Genomic DNA, 11,128 nt, shown 5'->3' with positions numbered 1-11,128 from the left:
TCACCGAATCCGTGTCCAGATCCGGTCGTCCCGTTCCCGTCGCACGTCTCAGTCGCCCGCGGGAGAGAGAAGAAGAAGAACACCGACTCCGTGTCCAGATCCGGTCGTCCCGTTCCCCTCGCACGTCTCAGTCGCCGGCGGGAGAGAGAAGAAGAAGAACGAAAGAGAGATAGAGAGATAGAGAGAGAGAGAGAGAGAGAGAGAGAGAGAGAGAGAGAGAGAGAGAGAGAGAGAGAGAGAGAGATGAGGTCAAGAGAGATCTTTTTTCTTTTGAAGGGAGAGAGATCTAGTTCTTTTTTAAAAAAAGAAGAAAACATAAGAAAAAATAAATAAATAAAGAAAACAGAGGAAATAAAAAAATTCAGACGGTGGAATTTTTTTTTCCAGACGATTTAAGGAAAACCGTTTGGAAATTTCAGACGATTTTCAAAAAACCGTCAGTAAAATTTTTTTTATAGACGATTTTAAAAACCGTCTAAAATAAAACAGTCAATAAATAAGAGTTTTTTTGTAGTGACTTGGGCTTTAGGATTGCCACGTGTGCCGTCACATATATAAGCTCTAGAAATCTGAACGTATCAATTCATGCTACGGCGCTGTTGGTCATTCCGCTGACTTGGGCTTTAGGATTGCCACGTGTGTTGTCACATAAGCTCTGGAAATCTGAACGTATCAATTCATGCTACAGCGCGGACGATCATCCCAAAAATGAAGCGCAACTCTTGACATATTTATGGCAGAGGAGGTTAGTAGGGATTTAGGTCAAATGCGACCATTCAAAGCATCAGGCTAGATGGTTTGCAGCCTGTTTTTATTAACAAAATCGGGCAATGGTAGGGGGAGGCATATAGACTAAAAGTGGGCTTGGCTACTTGATACGCTTCGTTTTCTATCATCATTTTTCTCTGAAAACCTCACAACCATAGCTCTTTTGGGCAGAGGGAAGCTTTGAGCTTCCCTCCCCCTCTTCTCTCTTCTCTCCCTCTTATCTGTTACCAGTTTTTTCCGCCTCTTATGAGGTAATTAACCTCCTCACCTAATCATCTACTACATCAAAGGATTGGGAAGGGAAGCCTACAAATTCTCTGTCCCCCCTTTTTTGAATCTTCTGCCTCTTTTGAGTTGTCTATTCTGCTAAAGTTTTTCTAGCAAACTTTATCTTTTTTCAGTACTTCTTTTTCTCAAAACAGCTGATACTGGTTTGCTCCATCTTTCTCCACCGTGTTTTTGGTGATTTTTGGTTTGGTTGTTGGTTTGGTCTCTTTGGATCTAGATCTACGATCTTCCGTCAACTATTGCCAGACACGTGCCTTTTCAATGGGATCACCGGCTTCTTCTGTATCCACCGATGGCCGCCACGACCTTAGCCGACATCCACGTATTGGCGCGTGGCCTGCACACGCCAAGGAGTTTGTCTCCCTTTTCGGCGCATGATGGCCACGTTTTTCCTTCCATCCCTTCCCCATCCTGGTTTTAGGTGGTTTACGGTGATTTCTTGTGATTTTTGCTGGAGAGAGGCTTCCCCTCACTAGTGGCTCCCACTTCCCTCCATCATCCGGTTTTCTATTGTTTTATTATCTGCTGTTTTTTTTTTTTTTTTCTTTTTTTTTTTTTTCTGTTATTTGGGTTTTTGTTTCTCTTTATGGAAATCTACTGTATTTGAATTTGTGTTGGTTACTCTCTTTACTGCAGTCCTATTTCTAGACTCTAATAGCGTTGTTACTATTCTAGCCATCTTTTGGTGGTTGTTGCAGGTTTCAAGTGGGAGTACAGTTGGGCTTGTCCTGATCTGTTTTCCTTTCACTTTTTTAACCGCCTTGAGCGGCCTCTTGAAAGGACCGGGTCATTTATTTGTCTCATTTCCTACTTTTTGTTTATAACTCTACGCTGTTTTAATTTGGTTTGGGTCTAATGTTAGGGAGCCCACCCCTTTTTCATTATTTGGATTAACCACTTTTTCTTTCGTGTGGATCAGAAATGGGACGGATCCTCCCTTAATTGTAACACTTTCCCTTATTCAATTAGAAATATATATATATATATATATATATATGGAGAGAGAGAGAGAGAGAGAGAGAGAGAGAGAGTAAAAGTAGCAGCACACACATACTGGCCTGTAGGTGTTAGCATTACTATAAATCAATAGAATGCAAATTATGAATTCAAATACACTCCAAAACCTTAAAAGATAATTTAACGATAATATTCTAACGTTAAATCATGACAATCATAATGTTATGAGAATTCATAACGGATTGGGTCACTCTCCTTTCAATAAGGAAAGAAGCTACAGGATCTAACTACTTATTGCTTCCTATTTTGCTGAAAAGAGATTAAAATTGTAGGATAATAGAGGATCCTAAGCTTCTGCCAAACACATGGTTTGAGGGATAAAAATGTGCATGCCTTTTTATTCACACATAAGAGATTACAAATAATTCCTACCCAACAACAATTACTTGCATAAGAGATAGACTAAAACATAACAACCAAAACAAAGTATGGTAACAAAGACCATCTTTGGAATTAAAGATAAACTCCTTATTCCTTCAAAACTAACACCCATAGACTCTTTATTTAAGTGGTAATTTTGATATACTGAAAGATGAGACAGAATAGATGATTCATAACTTCTCTTACTTCACCACGTCGTGTGCATCCCTTGAAATTCTTACTCCTGTAAACTCCTACATAGATATAACACAAAAAAGATGCTAAAAGTAGCCATCATCCACTCATAATATATAGGTGCAACACTTCTCCTATCAATTGGGAGAAGGTGCCGAAGCGGGAGAAGGTTCCACTATTATATATAATGAGCCTTTGGTTTCCAACCTGACAATGATCGGGAACACTACAAATGTACCATTTTATGCCTGGAGTTGCTAGGGTAATTACATCATTTCCACTAGTTAAGGGTTGAGTTCCAGCCGGTGCCACACATTTTTGGAAACTAGTTCCATTGACTGCTAAAACATTGTGGACTCCTTTTGGATACTTGAAAACTGCACCAAGAAGATGATTCATACATCATCAATTAATATATAAGACTAAAATGAAATATATTTAGCAGTTATTGTCTTCATAGACTATGGAGAATATTTTTGTAATTAAGTTGAAGACATAGCGGAGAGATACACAGAGTTAATTTACCTAGTTTGTCACCGACATGGAACTCCTTTCCGATGGCCCAATCTTGGTAATCAAAGTTAATGGTCCAACCCTTCTGATCACCAACCACGAATTCCTTGGCCAAAATTGAAGGGACAAGAATTGCTACGATGGCAAGGATGAAGAATTGGGAAGAGGCCATTACAATGATCAGAAGCTTTCTCTTTATGAGATTGATTCTGCATGTGATTGCCTCGAAGACTACAACTTCTGCTTATTTATAACTTCAAAATCTTAACATATTTTGTCTATGGACAGCTTTGCCGAACGGCAGAATAATTTATCACTTTTATTTTTTCTAAGCATGTCTAATCGAAGGATAAGATCCAGCTGGGGGTGGCTCAAACAGCTAGAGATGTTGGTAAATTGCTAGCTAATTCATTGAAGTTAAAGTCTATTTTAATTTGTTATTTGTTTCGGCCTTTTTGCTAGTTCTCATGGTTTTCTGTTTTCCACTTCAGGTGAACCCTCTTCTCGGAATTTTTTTTTAAAAAATATTTAAAAAGTGTATAACGTAACAAAAAGGTGAAAAATGTTTTTCTATTTTTAGGAGTTTCGTGTAAAGCTAGAGATTGTTTGTTAATATTTTTGTTTTTTTTTAAAAAAAAAAATATAAAGACAAAAAATAAAATTTTAGCAAATTGAGCCAGTACTAGCTAGTATGCGTTTGTAACATAAATTTCCCATAACGTTATAGTTTTTGACTTAGGGTGCGTTTGGGATTGCGATTTCGTAAATAATAAGTGCGATTTTAAATCAAATTGCAGAACATAAATCGTTTGGGAACTGCGTTTTTAAAAATTGCGATTTGAAAACGCAAAAAATTTGCTTTTTCAAATCGCAGGTAAGATGATGCTTTTTTGAAAACGCATAATTTTAAAGGCTAATTTGCGATTTTAAATGTTAAACTGCGATTTTGCCAAACGTTTAACTACGTTTTTAAAAATCACTTTTTTCAAATCGCACATTCTAAAATCGTAATTTTAAATCGCACTTTTTGAAATCGCAAACACAAACGGACCCTTAGAATCCGATTGGCCTTGCGAAATCGTTTAGTTTTTGTACTTAATAAAAATTACACGTTTTAAAATTACAAATCCAAACAAACCCTTAATCCAACTAAGATGTTGATCAAGATATGTCGGTCTAGTCTTAAGCTGACCGGCCGGGCTTTCATTGTCAGAACTTTTTTTCTTTTAAAATATCACTAGTGGTTCTACTTGGAGATTTATGATATATCATGCACTTTCATCTTTTTTTGATTGAGTATATCATCGTCCTGCTAGTTAGTGCTATATATTTTTAAACTTCTCTTAAATTTGTCTCGCTAATTCACTCTACATAGATCTATATCTTTTTGAGAATTTTACAGCTCAAATGTTTAATAATCAGATGATTTGTTTAAGGCTGCTGCTAGCTGTTTAGGACACTAACTTTGAAGATCGAGTACTTGAGCATATTGTTAAAATTCAGAACACATTTCAGTGGCTCAGTTTTTAACATAGAGCTAAACGATTTTTCTAATCCATCAAGAAAGGGAGTCAGTATTATGATCATATCACTACTGCAATTTATGAAGTGATCTTCGTAGTTTAAATAATTGTTGCTGCTGCCAACTAACATCCGAACAAAAAGTTGGCACTAATATCAGATCCAGTCTAAATGTGCAATACTAGAACTGCCTGAGTTTTAGGAGTGTGGTTTTGTAGGAGTGACAATTCATGTTCTTGTGTTGAGTTCAAGTCATGTCAAAACTTAAGTCTAAGACTAGATCCGTTTGGGTTTACAATTTTAAAACATGCGATTTAAAAATAGCGATTTTGTAACGTGTGATGTAAAAACGCAATTATTAAAAACACAGTTTAACTTTTAAAATGGTGCATTTCTTTAACAATGCACATGCTTGTATAACGCCTTGCCTTTTATAAAAAGGCGTTAAATGAAAATTTTTGAATTTTTGCATAACATTACGATCTCATCAGAGTTGTAATTTAGCAGCGGAATATGTATATATCCAACAGACTTGGAATTAAATAGCACTTCAGATCTTCTAACTGAAATACCTCAAAATAGATATTTAAAGTGTATCTGCATAATTATACATTGGATAACAGATATGCCACACAGGGCACACATAATTATACATGCCAAAATAACTAAACATTGTTTTTGAAAAATAAGCTAATGAACTACATCATAGTAGTTCGCAAAAAGGAGGCAGTCTGGCCTCAAATACTAGTATCAGGATCCATCTAAGGGTCTGGATAATTCTGATATTCTTTTTCTTCATAACCTGTATTAATACATAATACAGAGAGAAAACAACATACAATACAAAATACCTAAGTTAGTCTGTTGTTTCCCATAATAATATAAATGCTGATTTATTTAACAAACGCAACATAATGCAGGTGTGGCTTTATAATCGCATGTATACGCCACTTATGATCCATGGTAGCTAATCATAGTCATATATTGAATATAAACATAACTATAAAGCAGTAATATGACAGTTTTAAGCATTGCCCTTTTTCCACTCCTCTGTTAGTCTATGCACGGTTAACGTCTTATTTGAAGCTTGGGCTTCCTCATATTTAACTTTTAATTATATTTTTTAGGAGCCTAGGCTCTTGGAAACCTGGGTCTTCCCTGGTGATCTAGATGCACCAGTTTTTGTATTTATTATTTTCTTTTCGGGCATTCCTTATTCACCGAGAACCTAGGAACTCCAGTAAAGCCTCATGTACCCACTCACTACAAAAAACACTGAAAATCGCCGCGTGTCTACAATACCGGTTACTGTAGACACGCGGCCAGATGGCAGCGTGTTTTCCTGGCCACGTGGCCATATGCGTCGTACAAACAATTGGCCGCGTGTATAAATTTCACGCGGCCAATTGGCCGCGTGTATAAATTACACGTGGCATTCTGTTGGACACGTGTATAAAAATACACGTGGCCAACTGGTGTTTTTTGAAAAAATATTTTTGGAATTCTTTTTTTTTTTAAAAAAAAAAAAAAAAAAAAACAAACAAATAGTATGTACATGATAATATTACTATGTACCCTATACCAAATTAGAGTTTATAAACTAATTAGTTTTGTACAGTACTTGTATTTAAATTTTTTTTAATTTATTTATATAAAAAAGTCTTATTATATACCCCAACAATAAATTTATGCTATATTTAGTATGTATTGTACTTATGGTTATGTTTTAGGGTTTACATGCAGGTTGAGTTTTTTGAATATGGTTTATGCGTTAGGACTTAATTTATTGTATGTGTAGTACATACTCTCAGGGTTAGGGTTCATAGAACATCCATCTGAATGTGTTGGCCTTGTGGTCCCGATCATTATAGCATACCTTACACAAGTATAAAATTGCATGCCTCTATCATTTGATCCAGTTCAATGTTCAAAACTTGGTCGAACTATCATTTGATCCTAGAGTTAGGGTTTATAACTATATATATAGTATATATATTTAGGGTTAGGGTTTATAACTATATATAGTACATACACTTAAGATTAGGGTTAAGATTATGGGTTTTAGGGTTCAATTTTATGGTCAGGGTTTAGTATAGTATATATATATATACTTAGGGTTAGGATTTAGTTTTAATTTATAGTTTACGGTTTAGTTTTATGGCTTAGGGTTTAGCAATTTGTACAGTACATACACTTAGGGTTGCATGTGTTTGTGTTTGTATTTGTATTTGTATTTGTATTTCAAAACTATCTTATCATATTTGTATATACATATATATAATATATGCATGCATGCATGCATGTAAACGGCGTGCCAAAACTATATACATTTATAGTTACTTGTATATACCTTAACATTGGGGTTTATGGCTATATATATAGTATACTTATATAGCTATATACAGTATAGCTATATATAGTATATACACTTAGGATTAGGGTTTATAGATATATATAATAGGTATATACACTTAGTGTTAAGGTTTATGTTTATATAGAGTACTAAATGCATAATTAAACCAAATTTGTGCTATATATATATGCATAATTATACGGCGAGGAACAAAAAAAAAATATGCAACATAACAAAGTACATACACTTAGGGTTAGGGTTTATGGCTATATATAGTATATAGACATAGGGTTAGGGGTTATGGACTACGTGCAATATGTTTATAGTATATTTACGTTTTACGTGTTGAGTACTTTACATATATATGGTATACTTATAAGTAAACCCTAACTCTAATTAGGATTTACGTTAATGGAATACTAATCTAATAAAACCCTAACCCTATATATATATAGGACCTATATATATATATGAACCTTAACACAAACTTAGGGTTTAAGAATTAGTTTTAGGGTTATCGTTTAGGGTTTAGTTTTATAGGTTAGAGTTTACGTAAACCTTAACACTATATATATTACATACACTTAGGGTCGGATTAGGGTTTGTGTTTGTGTTTGTGTTTACAAATATAAATATATATTTATATATATATAATTTTTCATTTTTCAAAAAAAAAAAAAAACAGATAGAGACATGTATTAGTATACACGTCTCTAATTGGCCGCGTGGCATTACGCCACACGGCCAATTTTTGGCCAGGTGACCTGCGCAGTACAATTCCCGCGCGCCACCTGGCCTATTTTTTAAATAAAAAAAATTTAATAAAAAAAAAAAGGGTAGCTTCCAGAGGAAGCTACCCTTCTCGATCCACTCATCTCTCTCACTTAGCTCTCTCTCTCTCTCTCTCTCCCTCTCCGTCTCCGTCGATCACGGACGTCCGCACCGACCACCGCCCTCCGCTGTCTTCTCCGGCCAGCTCCCTCTCCGACCGTCACTGCACCACGCGTGCACCAACCTATAGGTGCATGCTCTCTCTCTCTCTCTCTCTCTCTCTCTATCTCTCTGTCTCTCTCTCTAGCTCTCTCTCTCTCTCTCTCTCTCTCTCTCTCTCTCTCTAACCGAACCAGGAACCCTAACCCTAGGTCCGGACCTCTCTCTCTCTACATCCGTCTCTCTGTCTCTATCTCTCTCTACATCTCCCTCTCTCTCTGTGTCTCTCTCTATCTCTCTGTCTCTCTCTCTAGCTCTCTCTCTCTATCTCTCTCTCTCTCTCTCTCTCTCTCTCTCTCTCTCTAACCGAACCACAGTAGGAACCCTAACCCTAGGTCCGGACCTCTCTCTCTCTACATCCATCTCTCTGTCTCTATCTCTCTCTACATCTCTCTCTCTCTCTCTGAAACCTCTCCCGGTCTGTCTGTCTCTCTCTCTCTCTCTCTCTCTCTCTCTCTGCCTTGTGCGTGATTGCTATTTTGGGACTTGTTTTGGGATATTATTTTGGGACTAATATGTTTTAATGCAGGTACATTTTGGCTAAGGAGCATAAAATACACCCAAAAAAAATATTTGTGAGTAATTTTAGCATTGATTTTTTTTCTTTATTTTTGGCTATAATAAAACTTGGTGCATTTAAATTAATTTGTTTAAAATCTGTTTCTAATTGTTTTAATAGTTTCATATAATAATTGTGGATTTAGCAATTAATAATGGTCTATGCAATGCTGTTAATTTTGTTGGGTTTGAATATCTATTGTTGTGTAATTTTATGTGTTTTGATGTGGTTGGTCGTTATGCATGGAAAATATTCGTACAGTTGTGTTATTTTTCTTTTTTGTAATATGTTTTACTGTACTACGAATTGGTGTGTGGATTATTATTTGTGGCAATTTATGCTAAAACATTTGAATAGATTAAACAATCTCACCATTATTTTATTAACTTCATCATAAAATCAATGATGCAAACCAATAAAATATAAATAAGTATGCGGTACTATTTCAACAATTTTTGGGTTTTTTAAGAACAAAAAAAAAAAGTTTAATTGTTCATTTTTAGGTAATTTTTTTACAAAAAAAAAAAAAAAAAAAAAAAAAAAAATTTCAAAGTAAACTTGCCATCATTTTATAATAAAATGATCGTATCCAACAATTATTGGATAGATACAGAAAATTAAATTTGGCCACCGTCTACCATTTATAATAATTTCTTTTATTATTCAATTTATAACAAAGGTCTAAACAATAAACCCTAAACCCTAAATCAAAACCAATATAAAAATCCCTATACTCTAATCTCAAAACCAAACCCCTAAACTTTATACTCTAAAAAACAAGCAAAAACCATAAACCCTAAACCCTAACCCAAAATACCGTACACCCTAAAAACCCTAAACCCTACAAAGAGTGAGATTTTTTTATTTTTTTTATTACTTTTTTATTTTAGTTAAACCCTAAACCCTAACCTTAAAACCCTAACCCTAAAAACTAAACCTTAAAAACCTAAACTCTAACCTTAAAACCCTAAACCCTAAATCCTAACCTTAAAACCCTAACCCTAAAAACTAAACCGTAAAAACTAAACCCTAAAAACCTAAACCCTAACCTTAAAACCCTAAAACCTAAACCCTAACCTTAAAACCCTAAAACCTAAACCCTAAACCCTAAACCCTAACCTTAAAACCCTAACCCTAAAAACCTAAACCCTAACCTTTTTAACCCTAACCCTAAAAACTAAACCTTCAAAACCTAAACCCTAACCTTTTTAACCCTAACCCTAAAAACTAAACCCTAACAACCTAAACCCTAACCTTAAAACCATAACCCTAAAAACTAAACCTTAAAAACCTAAACCTTAACATTAAAACCCTAAACCCTAAAAATAGAAAGAATAATATTAAAAAACATAAAAGAAAAAAGAGACAGATCTTTTTTTTTTTTTATAACTTTTTTATGGTGAGGTAAACCCTAAATCCTAACCTTAAAACCCTAACCTTAAAAACTAAACCCTATCAACCTAAACCCTAACCTTAAAACCCTAACATTAAAAACTAAACCCTATCAACCTAAACCCTAACCTTAAAACCCTAACCCTAAAAACTATACACTTAGGTTTATTTTTAATTTGTTCTCATTACTTGTTTAAATTTGCATATAATATTATATAGGTTAATTATTTTTATTACTTGCAGGTAATGCGACAACGATTGGTCCGGTGTCGCCTGTTGGACAATTGCTGAGCCAACAATCCCCTCTCGGGACTCCATCGCCCGTTACACCATCTCTTGCGGGACAATCGCCGGTTGGCGAGTTCACGCCCGGGACTGCACCTCGTGATCCGTAGCGACGTCCTCCAGATTTGTAGATATTTTGTGTATTTTTTTTTTGTTAGTAACGAATAACTTTATTAGATCAAGATTTTCAAATTTGTTAATATTGTTGTGTAAGTATTTGTTGTTAGTAACGAATACATTTATTAGTACATGGTATTCAAATTTTTAAATATTGTTGTTTTGATTAATTTGTGTAATTTGATTTTGTGATATTTTTAGATAAAATAATTTTGGAGAATTTTAGTCAAAAAAAATATATATATATTTTAAATAAAAAGAAATTAAAAAACAGCATTAAATATTAAGAAAAAAATCGGCCAATTGGCCACGTGTATAATAATACACGCGGCCAATTGGTCGTGTGTATTTTAATACACGCGGCCAATTGTGCAATTAGTGTCACCCAGATTCACCACGTGTATTTACGTGGCGACTTGCACGTGGCTAACAGTTCGCCACGTGTACAGTGACCGTACACGTGGCGAATTGCAAGTGGCAAAAAACATTTTTTTTTTGTAGTGACTATGGATCTAGATCCACTAGCTTGTTATCGATCAGGTTATTAAAACAATAAAATATACAAAGTCTCATGCGCAAACAAGTAAATAAAGCAGTAGTCACAATATTATAGGAAGATCCACTAGCATCACCTTCAGTAAGTATAGAGATACTTACTGTTTCTGCTTCAAAAGTTATCCACAAAAGCTGCATAATTATATTTAAACATTAATACACTAACAAATAAAATTAAGTGAATTTACCTACTCTTTATCTTTATTTAAGAGATC

The 11,128-nt window shown here is 34.7% G+C and overlaps 1 pseudogene; it reads right to left on the bottom strand.

The window, feature by feature from the left end:
* Window positions 1–2,765: 2,765 nt before the first annotated feature.
* Window positions 2,766–3,313, bottom strand: LOC133881064 (blue copper protein-like; annotated as a pseudogene).
* Window positions 3,314–11,128: the final 7,815 nt, after the last annotated feature.

The sequence above is a fragment of the Alnus glutinosa genome, chromosome 11 (genome assembly GCF_958979055.1).
Source record: "Alnus glutinosa chromosome 11, dhAlnGlut1.1, whole genome shotgun sequence".
NCBI classification, from domain to species: domain Eukaryota; kingdom Viridiplantae; phylum Streptophyta; class Magnoliopsida; order Fagales; family Betulaceae; genus Alnus; species Alnus glutinosa.
Note: the sequence above shows the minus strand (reverse complement) of the source record. Positions and strands in the feature narration are given on the sequence as shown.